General features: G+C 41.3%; 1 pseudogene; it reads right to left on the reverse strand.

The window, feature by feature from the left end:
• Positions 1-2529: 2529 nt before the first annotated feature.
• On the reverse strand, positions 2530-3051 carry LOC103260417 (annotated as a pseudogene).
• Positions 3052-12324: the final 9273 nt, after the last annotated feature.

The raw sequence follows: 12324 nt of genomic DNA on the forward strand, positions 1-12324 counted from the left end.
TAGTATTGATGTGTGTATAATATTTCTCTGTGTGTACTCTAATAGATGTCTTATCAATTGCCTTAACTTTGTAAAGGCCAGAATTTGTGCTTGTTCGTATATTTCCATATGAATAATTCTATTGCAGCATACTCATTTAGTGGATGGATTGTGTGTACTCTGCACCTCAATTTCTAAGAAAATATCACTTAAGAGCATCTCATTTTTCTATAGAGCGAAAGTTAATGAATCAACCAAAAAGTACATAACCCATAAAGAAGCTGCACCTATTGCAGAAAGTCAGGTGCCCTGTAAATATCTGTGGTCTTCAAAATCATGAAAATGCTTAAGATATTTAAAAATGCATATACTCATAAGCTGAAAGCCTGCCAAATATTTCATAGAAAATAGTTTTTAACCAGCAATGTTCATCAGAAAATGCTGGGGAGCATTTTGAAAAGCCCGTAGGCCTGGCCTCCTGAACTACTAAATCAGCACTTCTGGGGGTGGAGTATATGAGGAGGGACCCCAAAATCACTGGAGTTATATTTATAAGAAATTGGTATTCTTACATGTTTAACCTTCAGTCACTTTGAAGTTACTCTCCGTTTGATTGTATACACCTGTTGAGACACTTCTAGTGTTCAAAACGGTGTTTGAACTCAATTTTGATGCCTTCTAGTGCTTCCGCGGTTTTTGTTTCACCTCTTCCACATCGGCAAAACGTTTCCCTTTGAGGACTTTTTTCACCTGGGGAAACAAAGAAAAGTCGCTGGGGGAGAGAGCTGGTGTTTTCAGGAGATTGGGGCACAGGGGTCATGCTGTTTTTGGTCAAAAACTGAACACTCAGTACGGTGTGGACAGGTACGTTGTGATGGTGGAAGAACCAGTCACTTGTTTGCCACAACTCGGGACGTTTCTCCTGCAAATCGTGATGCAACCTTCTCAGAACTTCCAGATAAAATCCGTGGTTGACTGATCCAGAGGAACAAATGCAGAGGCCCGCCCACGTATATATATGTGTATGTACCTGCTTTTGATATATATGTGTTTTTCCTACAGAGGATTTTTTTTGAGGTTCCCTCGTATGTGTGTGTTCTGAAACGGCTCCTCAAGTGGTTCTGATAAACACTCCTGTGTTAGAATCACTAAGAATAGAGCCAGCATCCCCTTAGGTTCTTAATTGTGGTAGAAATCCTAGCACTGCCTACTCAGGGTCCCATTGTTTTCATTTTATTAGAAATTTCAGCATTTTTTGAAAATGGGGGTTATATAAACGATTATGAAATAACATTTGGTTATATCTATAAAAATATGTAGTCATCAGACAGTTTGACTTTCGGTTTTAATTATGTGAAGCTGGTAATTATTTCAGTGTAAAAATTGTTTCACTAAAGAGTATGTTTAAAACTTACCGTTGTGAATGAGTACTAAGTCTGTTACCTGACAGCACAAAACAAAGTTTATTGTCTTGGGTACAAAATTTGGTATTTTAGTGAAATCACCTATTTTGTTTAGTGTTGGAGACAAAAATATATTGGTTGGCCCCTTGTCTTATTCAGGCAAATTTGCATAAGATATGTAATGTCAATATATACTAGTTGCAGAAACAGTGCAGTAGAAACCTAGAAGAGGGAGGATTCTGCATGAAGTCTGGGAGTGCTGTCAGGAAAAGGCATTAGTCAAGGTACAATGTAGTGTGTTAAAGGTGGCGAGGGGATCTGTGGGGCACAGAATAGAAACATTTTGAAGGGTGGCTGTTAAGTTGCAAAGGGGTTAATCTTATTTTTGTTTTTTAGAGACAGTCTCACTGTCAGCTAGACTGGAGTACAGTGACACATACGTAGCTCACTGCTGCCTCAACCTGCTGGGCTTGAGTGATCCTTCCACCTCGGCCTCTTTAGTAGCTGGGGCTACAGGCATAAGCCACCACACCTAATTATTTTTATTTTTATTTTTATTTGAAGAGATGAGGGTCTCAGTATGAACTCCTGGTCTCAAGTGATCCTCCTGTCTTGGCCTCCCAAAGTGCTGGGATTACAGGTGTGAGCCACCACACCCAGTCTAAGAATTAATTTTTTGTGACTTCTAATCTTTTGGGGATCATAGACTTTCTCTCCAGAAAAATTAAACTCATTCAAGTCCAAAGTTTAATATATATAACAAAATTAGAGTTTAGAGGATATACAAGGTTTATTTCCCTTGTCACTTTCATTTGATGTTATACATAAGCCTTCACGATATGACTGTATTTTTTATTTTTTAAAGAGTTGACACTTTTATTTTTATGTTTCACAAGCAAATGAAAACTTTTTTGTCCCACTTCTCTCCAAAACTATTATTTGTTAGGAAGGGGCAGCAAGCCTTTCTTACATGCTTTTAAGAAAACACAGGCAACCTCTTTCAGGTCCCCTCTCGCTGTGGGAGCTTTTCTGTCTTAATAAATCCTACTTTCAAAAAAAAAAAACAAACCAGTCACATGATCTGGTGAAGTAGAACAATGTAAAACTAATGTAAAAAAAATATATATAAAGACTCCTCTCCCTATCCTTACCTGTCTGATTGAATCATTCCAGGCTGAGTGGGCACTATCATGGAATGGGTGGGAAGTCTCCTCATTGGGGGCCCAGGCATCATGGGCGTGTGGCATCCCATAGGTGGCCTCATTCCAGGAGCAGGTTCCACTGGCATCATCCCAGGAGGAGGGCCCATCATTGAAGGGCCCCCCAAAAGGGATACTGGCATCACTGAGGAGGACCAGAAACTGGGGGGAGGTGGGATCATCCCCCCTGCAGGAGGAGGAGCGGAGAATGGAGCAGGAGAGCTTTTCTTGTTGAAATGCAGCGGTCGCTTTGTCAGTTCGGCTCTGAGCCTGCTCTTCCATCCGACTCTGAAGTAGTCTTTCACATTATCTTTGTGTTTCCTACCACTGCAGCATGTCTTTCTCATAGATGGAGAGTCATGGGTGAGGTATGTATCATAGTTGTCACAATAAAACTTGGGAATGTCACTGTGCAGGCTGCTGGCCGCTCTGTTCTGTGACCATGATATAAATATATTTTTTAAAAACATGGTTTTATAAAAGCTACATGGTATGTTGTCATGTAACATGATTCATACTACTTCATTATTGTATATTTAAGATACAATTTTTGGTGTTAAAAAATATGCTGTAAAGGAGATCTGTCGTCTTCAGTCCTTCTCCCCAGTCTTCCCCCTTATAATCCCTTTTTTGCTTCTAAATCCATGTTAAGCTACATACAAGATGTGTAATACAGAATCGTTTTCTTTCTTAAACCTAATTCTTTTTTCTTAAGTTTCAGAACAACATTTAGTAGAGAAAAAAGAGAGGAAAGAAAGCAGTTGAAGGTTTTGTACCATAAAGGCCTGGCACGGGCCAGTCTCCAAAACCTAATTTTTGTCATCCATAGAAAGATGATAACAGTGGGTCGTGGTGGCTCAAGCCTATGATCCCAGCACTTTGGGAGGCTGAGGTGAAGGGATTGCCTGAGCCCACGGGTTTGAGAACAGCCTGGGCAGCTTGGCGAGAACTCATCTCTACAATAAATCAAAAAATTAGCCAGGCGTGGTCTGGCTACTTGAAGGCTGAGGCAGAAGGATTGCCCAAACCCCGCAGGTAGACGCTGGGATGACCGTGAGTGTGTCACTGCACTCCAGCCTGGGCGATGGAGTGAGACTCCAACTCAAAAGAAAAGGATAACAATAGTACTTCCTCAGGATTGTTTTGAGGTTGAAATGTGTTTAGCACAGTTCCTGGTTTTTATAGTATAGACTCTAATGGTACACTTCTTTCCCCAGCTCTTTATTGACTCTAGAGATTACACTCTTCTATAGGAAAGGGACCAGTAGTTTGGGGATTTTCATTGCTTGACTATGGTTCAAACATTGATTTTTCTCCAAAATGAGGGGAAGTCTTGCTTTTAATACAAAAAATATGGAAGGAACGTTTAGAGCTTAAACTGATTGTGGGTAAGGGGTCTGTAGTAACTGCCCCATCAGAAAGGATGGGATAAGAAGAAAACAGTGAAGCACATAAATGTGTCTTGAAGAGATTATGCCACGATGTAGAATTCTCTCCTATTTGAACATTTCTAAGATCCAGCCGAAGAATTCTCAGGTTCATTTTGACTGAAAGATGCAATTTAGCAATTAGTAGTTTTTAAAGTTGGAAAAGACCATCAAAGAAAAGCAGCTTATTTCTTAAAAACAAAAAAACCCCAAAAAATTCCAAGCCTGCAATTAATAGGGAAGTACAAGAAGTATTGGAGTAGATATCTTTTAGGTTATCTGCCCAACTTATGTCCCTTCTCTGAATATTACCACCTGCCACCTTCAGGGAGGAGCTGTTCAGGTTATCGGACAAGAAGTGGGCATCTGGCCAAAGTTGAGCCTGTTAGATGGAGAATTTTGAACTGATGTCTTGGGAGGTCACATTTGGAACCTGCACGTGAGGCAGAAAGAGAATAAAGCAAAGATGAGAGAGTGTCCAACCCTGGAAGAAAAAGATAAAGAGAAGAGCTGCCTTGATGCCTGGTAATTTGGCAGTATTTGTTCCAGTGTCTTGTGTCTGCTGGCATTCTCTGCTCCTAGGGTTCCAGAAGATAGTCTTAAACCTTACAGAGATACTCCCCCATTTCGTTTTATTTTTTTCCTTAAGTAAGCCAGGAGGCTGTTACTTGCTACCAAATGATGCCAATGAACACATCTTAAGACAGGTCATTCTTACATAAAACACAATAGTATAAAATAGGTGGTGACTTGGTCCTATAGAAAATACCAACGAAAAGCCATGGTTAGCACCAGATGAGTCAGGTTTAGATGAAGGAGAGCTTAGTGGAGAGCTTGGATGAATCAGAAAGGGTGAGCCTTGAAGGGCCAGTAGAATGTGTTCAAGAAAACTGAAAGTCCCTCTGGAGTTTCGGGACACATTTTTAACAGCCACCTATGTCTATGTATCTGTAGCTAGTCTTAAGGAATATTGTCTTTCTGCTTTTCATTATGTGTTTGGGCTCAGGATAGGTGTAGGCCTTATCTTTAATTGCATATATTTAGTTACTCAGACCTTACACTTTGATCCTTCAAAATTCTTAGTTATATTAATTGCATCTTTCTAGTTTTTACTCTGAGTACATTTGTGTGGCTTTTTCATCTTCCTGCATTTGGTAAAGTTGAACCCTTTCATAGTATAGTGTAGGGATTAAGTACATAGGTTTTGGACTTACACATACCTGGCCTTGCTTGTCCCTCAGCTTGACTGCTTTCTAGCTCTGTGACCTTGGGTTCTATACATTTCCACTCTGAGCCTCAGTCTTCTAATCTATAAAATGAGGATGGTACTAGCATCATCTTCATAGGGTGATTATGGAGATTAAGTAAGTCAATGCATGTAAACCACTTTCCATAATGCCTGGCACATTTTAAGTATCAGTAAATATAAGTCTTGGAGAAATCAGTAGTCTTCCTATGCTTGGAAATAATGGTCCCTGTGTATTAATGAGTTAATTCACCTCAATCCACCTAGTTGTCTGTCAGCAAACATTTATTAACAAAACTGCCAGTATTTGCACTATGCCTTTTTCTTTTTTATTGTGAAGCATTTCAAGCATACGGGAACATATAGAAAACAATGTAACAAGTACCTGTGTATTGGTCATCATCCAGCTTTTACAATCTCATTTTAATCCATATTTGCTTTTTTCTTTTAAAAAGAAATGATTATAGCTGTAGTTGAAATCTACCATATAGCCTTGTCTAATTCCATTTCTCTCCCTTTACCCACAGAGGTGACAGTTGCTCTGAATTTGATGTTTATCAGAATGATATCATGAATGGCTTTACATGCTTGTTATATGAATGCATAGATGGGATTGTTTTCCTGTCCTTGAAACTTTACCTAAATGTTATCATTCTATATAGAGCGTTCTGGGACTTGTTTTACCCCCTCATTTTTTAACATGTATCCATGCTGACACAGGTTTCTCTAAAATGTTCACTTTAAATGCCATAGATAATGGAGTATATCACAATTTATCCATTTTTCTTGTTGATGGACATTTTAGTTATTCCCAAATTTTGACTATTATAAATGCTGCAGTGAAACACTTGATGTTTCCTTGTGCACATGTGTGAGCATTTCTTGAGATATGCATTTAGAACTCAGATTACTGGCCAATAGAATATTTTCTTTATTTTAAAGATTTCTTTGTTTTATTATTTTATTTTAAAGATGTGGGGATTCAGGATTAGGTACATAAGTGATCAATGTACAGGTAAAGTTTGGGCCTCCCATTGGTCCTTACTTCATCTGCTTCAGGATCAGCCATCCTTAGAATATTTTTCAATTTTATCAGATATTGCCAATATCCATAGCATACATGCTAAATTATACTCCTACCAGCAGTTTATGAGAAGTCACATTTTTCCATTACCTTCTGCCCCTGTCCAGGTGTGGTATTCCTCTCACTGTAGTGGTGGTCTCACACAGTAGACAACTCTCTCAGGTTGAACATTATAAAGAAGGCTTAAACCCAACTAGCCGTTGTCCATGCTGTCCGTTTCATCCAAGGGTTGGGGGTTATGGGTTGATGGATGTGAAATAATGGTTCATAATTTAAATTTTCATTTTGCTGCATTCTTTTGATAAGGTTGTGCATATTTTCATACGTTTGTAATTCATTTTCCTCTGAAGGGAGTTGCCTGTTTGAATCCTTTGCCCTCTTGCTTTTTGGGGATTATTTGCATTGCTTTTTAAACATTCTTAATAAATTTTAGATACATATTGTTTTAGGGATATATGCATTGAAAATACCTTTTCCCAGCATGAGGCTTATCTTTTAACTTTGTTTATGGTTTTGTGTTTGTGTGTGTGTCCTTTTGCAGAAGTTTTATTGTATCTATGAGTTGTGGATTTTCTGTCCTTCTGAAGAAGTTCTCTACTTGCTGTCATAAAAATATTCTCCTCTAAAAATTTTACGATTTTGCCTTTCAATGTATATTGTTAATTCGCTTTGAAATTGCTTTTGTTTGTGGAGTGAGGTCTGATATTTTCCATATGGATAATTAGTTGTTTTAGCACAGTTTATTGACTGTCCATCTTTTTCCCACTGATGGCAATGCCCCCTCTGTCATCTCTGATTCTGATAAGGAAGTCTCCTTGGCTCACCTTTCTCTGTCTTTCAAAATGGTTTTGACTGTTCTTGAGCTCTGGCTCTTTCTGTGAAATTAGGATTAAATTATTGAGTACCATTAAGCAATGATGTTAAGACTTTGATTAGAATTACATTAAACTTACAGATTAACTTGGAGGAAGAACATTATCTTCCTATTCGTGTCATTCTGTATCTCTCCATCTATTCAAGTCTTCTTTAATGATTTATTGTTTTCTCTTTGAAAAGTCTTACACATCCTTTATTACACTTATTCCCATGTAGCTTGTGTTTTCATTATTGCTGTAGAGAATGGGCTTCTTAATTAAATGTTTAAATTGATCAGTGCTGGTATATGGGGGGAGACACCAAAAAAGTGGCATTTATTTATAAGAAATTGTGGGGTTTTTTTTGTTTTTTTGAGTTTTTTTTTTAGTTGGAATCTCACTCTGTTACCCAGACTGGAGTGCAGTGGCACACTCCTGGCCACCGCAGCCTCAACCTGCTGGGCTCTGGGGATCCTTCCGCCTCAGCCTTCCAAGTAGCTGGAACTACAAACACACACTACCACACCCGGCTAATTTTTTGATTTATTGTAGAGATGAGGTCTCGCCAAGTTGCCCAGGCGGGTCTCGAACCCGCGGGCTCAGGCAATTCACTCACCTCGGCCTCCCAAAGCACAGGATTACTGGCTGAACCACCTAACCTGGCCAGAAATTGTGTATTCTTACATGTGTAAACTTCAGTCACCTTCAAAGTACTCTACATTTGATGCAATGTTCCTACTGAGATGATTTTTCTACTGCTCAAAACGAAGTTTGAACTTGTTAATCTTGATACCTTTTCGTGCTTCTGCGTTTTTTGTTTCACCTCTTCCACATCGGTGAAATGTTTCCTTTTAAGGACTTTTTTTTATCCAGGGACACAACAAAGTCATTTGGGGTGAGAAAGGGCGAATAGGGAGGTCCTGCCATTTTTTGGTCAAAAACTGCTGAATATGCAGTGTGGTGTGGGCAGGTGTGCTTATAAATCACCCATCGGGAAATGGGCAAACACGTTGAAAGAATCTCCAAACAAAAATTCACTGAAGCCAAATGCAGCCTCTCACATCAATGCTAGCTGGTACACTGATACTGATGAATTCCTAGAACACTTACCTAGCAGGGAAAGCTTGTACTACAAGGGGCCTACCCTCCAAAAAAAGATCTGTTTTGGGGGGTCTCCCTTGTATACATAATTCTTTTGCTAGTTCTAATAGGTTGCTTGTAGATTCTGTAAGATTTTCAATGTAGATAGCCATATTGTTCTCACATAAGATATGGTTTGCCTTTGTATTTCCAATTTTTATGCTTCAACTTTTAAAAGATTGCATTGGCAGCTTAATGTTGATCAGAAGTGGTGGTGGCAGACATCTCGGTCCTGTTTCTGACTACCGTTTACTTTTCTTTCCCACAGGTCACCTTATTTCATCCTTAAAACATTATGAGATGGGAGGAGTAGGCATTATCTCTGCTACTAGTTCTGGTAAAGTATCACTCAATGTCACACCACTACTCAGTGTCAGAATGTGGATTGCAGATTTTCTGACTTCAAATCCTGTGTGATTATTATCCCAACCATCACAGCTGTCTTCGTATAATTTATAGGATTAATGGCGTTTATTCCTTCCACAAACATTTGGGTGCCTGTTACATGCTTGATTCTTGAGATAAAATGATGTTCACTTCATAATTTGTCTTAAAGGTTATAGTCAAAAAGACTGATGATATTCTGACTACAATCACCTTTCTGACTTTTAAAAAATTCTATATTTCAAAGTTAGGGAAGGACCTAGTTTGTTTGTTTTTTTTCCCTTAAACATGATCCTCTAAGAGTTACAGCGTAACTGCTAAATGCCCACAGATGTGACATCTGGAACATTATTACCCCCAAGCATGGGAGAGGCTGAGTGTAGGCCCTCTGTCTGCTTGGCTCAGTTATATTCACGAGGGCACCTAATAAACCTTTTATGACCTTCAACGAAAGAACATAGGACCTTACTTGCTCAGGCTCTAGTGAGAAGCTTGAGGTTTACTTGATAAGCCAAATTTAGGGTAGGGGAAAAAACTAAGAAAAGTTGCACATGGGAATATGTCTTTCTGGCCAAAGTCTCCTCAAATCGACTGTAATATTGGAGACAGTAAGTCAACTCAGAATAGGAAGCTAGCAACTAAAAGGCAGGAACATACACACAAAACCAACTTTCTCATCACAGTTAGTGAAGAGGGAAAAGGAACATCGTGCCCTGTAAATCGTTATTTGGCTGATGAACACAGTAGAAGGGGCAGCAGCTGCCACCACCACCCAAAACCAAGGGCCTCGTGTCACCTAGGCTCCTCTCTGCTGAGCTGGTTCCTTTTGCAATTGGCAAAGGATGAAGGGACTGAATGTGAGACATTTCTCATGTCTTAGAATGTAAACTTAGGATACAGCTAAGACCAGGCATGGTGGCTCACATCTGTAATCCCAGCACTTTGGGAGGTCGAGACGGGAGGACTCTTGAGTCCAGGAGTTTGAGACCAGCCTGGGCAACATAGCAAGATCTTGTCTCTACAAAAAATAAAAAATTAGCCAGTTATCATGGCATGTGTCTGTAGTTCCAGCTATTGGGGAGGCTGAGGCGGAAGGATCGCCTGAGCTTAGGAATTCAGGCTGTGGTGAGCTGTGATTGTGCCACTACACCCCAGTCTGGGTGACAGAGTGAGACCCTGACTCAAACAAACAGACAAACTTAGGACATGGGGCAGAGCCTTGGAGGCAAGAAGCGTGCTACTAACAGTCATAGGTGTGGTGGAAGCTGACATCACCATATATGCTGGAGCTTCTTGGGGCGGGTTTAGCCTGCAGGGCCAGGGCTGAGCGGCCTCTAACAGTCTGCGCTTAAGAGCCACCAGAGGCGTGCATGAACCGCAGCTTGTCACTGCTGGTGTAGAGTCTTAATGTTGCTTGAAGCTGGCTTTTAAAAAATTTATTTTATTTTTATTTATTTATTTTGTTTTCTTGAGTTGGAGTCTCATTCTGTCGCCCAGGCTGGAGTGCAGTGGCACGCTCACAGCCACCGCAGCCTTGAACTTCTGGGCTCAGGTAATCTTTCTACCTCAGCCTTCCAAGTAGCTGGAACTACAGGCACGCACCACCATGTCCAGCTAATTTTTTTATTATTGTAGAGACGAGGTCTCACCAAGTTACCCAGGCTGGTCTCAAACCCCTGGCTCAGGCAGCCCTCTCACCTCTGCCTCCCAAAGTGCTGGGATTACAGGAGTGAGCCACCATGCCCAACTGAAGCTGGCTTCTTAAAACTCTGACCCAGTGTGATCACACCCTGTCTGTTCTTAAGGCTTCTCACCCCCACCCCGACTTTGAGATCTGCTGGGGAGCAAGCTGCAAATTTAAATTCCCCTCTGGTTTTGTTCTTCCCTTCGTGAACAGTCGACACCAGCAGGCTCACGGCATGGCCTCTATTAAGTTGCTAGACCATAAGTTGACCACTGCAGAGTGGCCTAAGGTTGTGCTCAGCACAGTCCACTAAGAGCTGTCCGCACCAGGTTGCCAGCTCCTCTGCTTTTGGCCAAGTTATGTCTACCTTGGTTTCCCTGTTGCCCCGTGGGTAGACAGGGTGCGTGAAGTAGGGGTGTGGCTGGTCTTGCTGTCACCTACTCCTCACCTTCACATTTAGGTTCTTGAAAGAGCTGCCACACTCTTTCCACTTCTGCTTCTCCCACGCTATTCTCAACTTAGTTCCCTCTGGTTTCTGTCCCTTCACTGAAGCCGCCCTTGTAGAAGTCAACAGTGAGCTTCTTTTTTTTTTGATGGGGGGAGTGTCAGTGTTTTACTGTCGCCCAGGTTGGAATGCAGTGGAATACTCACGGCCACCACAGCCTCAACCTGTTGGGCTCAGGCAATCCCTCTACCTCAGTCTTCCAAGTAGCGGGGATTATAGGCGCATGCCACCACAACCAGCTAACTTTTTGATTTTTTGTAGAGACAAAGTCTCATTATGTTGCTCAGGCTGGTCTCCAACTCCTGGGCTCAAGCTATCCTCCTGTCTTAGCCTCCCAAAGCGCTGGGATTACAGGTGTGAATCACTGCACCTGGCCAACAGTGACCTTCCTGTCACCAACCCATACAACAATCAAATATTCCCATCCTGCCTGACCTGAGTGTTCACATCAGCTGGCTGCTCTCCCCTTCCTGAAACCGTCTCTTCCTTGGCATCTATCCAAGGCCCACTGGACTGTCTGTCTTCCTCTCTCTGAGTCTCCCTCTCCTCTGCCAACTTTTCTTCTGTACCTGGCACTTCTGTGTTGGGCTAAGGCTAGATCTGGAGCTGATTTCTTCCTCACTCTGCATTCTTACTGGATGACCTCATTCATTCTGGGGATTTCCTTTTACTTCAGACAGGGGTGGCACCCAAGTCTCCCATCTCTGCTCCACGCCTCCATTGAGTTGCAGGCAAGGCATTGAATTACTATGTTGCCCCACTATGGGATGTTTCTTCAAATTTTATGTGTTCAAAACTCGATATCTGAGTGTCTACCCCTAACTCTGGACCATCAGCATTTGTCTTAGTGAATAGCACCATCAAATGCATCTCGATGCTCATGCCAGAAATGTGAACATACCACCTCCCTTTTTCTTCCCAACCCCCGCTACGATTCTGTTGCCAGTCCACGTCTCAAAGCTGCATCTCAGATGTCTCCTCCACCAGCATCCGAGACCATTGTTTTTTTGTTTTGTTTTGTTTTTGCTGGGATTACAGCAGTATCCTTTAATGTGGGCTCCCCATAATCACTCTTTCTTGACCCCTACTGATCTCACTCTTCGAACAACAGCCCAGAGTGATCTTTGAAAACAATTTTTTAAAAAAACAACTTTCTTTTTATTTTTTATTTTATTGATTTATTTTTTTGAGCCAGGGCCTCACTCTGTTGCCCAGGCTGGAGTGTAGTGGCATGATCATGACTCACTGTAGCCTTAACCTCCTGGGCTCAAGTAATCCTCCCACTTCAACCTCCTAAGCAACTGGAACTACAGGTGTGCACCACCACACCTGGCTAATTTTTTTGTAGAGATGAGGTCTTGCTATGTTGCCCAGACTGGTCTCACATTCCTGGGCTCAAGTGATCTTCTTGCCTCTGTC

This window comes from Carlito syrichta, unplaced genomic scaffold, assembly GCF_000164805.1.
Source record: "Carlito syrichta isolate Samal-C Ts95f unplaced genomic scaffold, Tarsius_syrichta-2.0.1 Scaffold303197, whole genome shotgun sequence".
NCBI classification, from domain to species: Eukaryota; Metazoa; Chordata; class Mammalia; order Primates; family Tarsiidae; genus Carlito; species Carlito syrichta.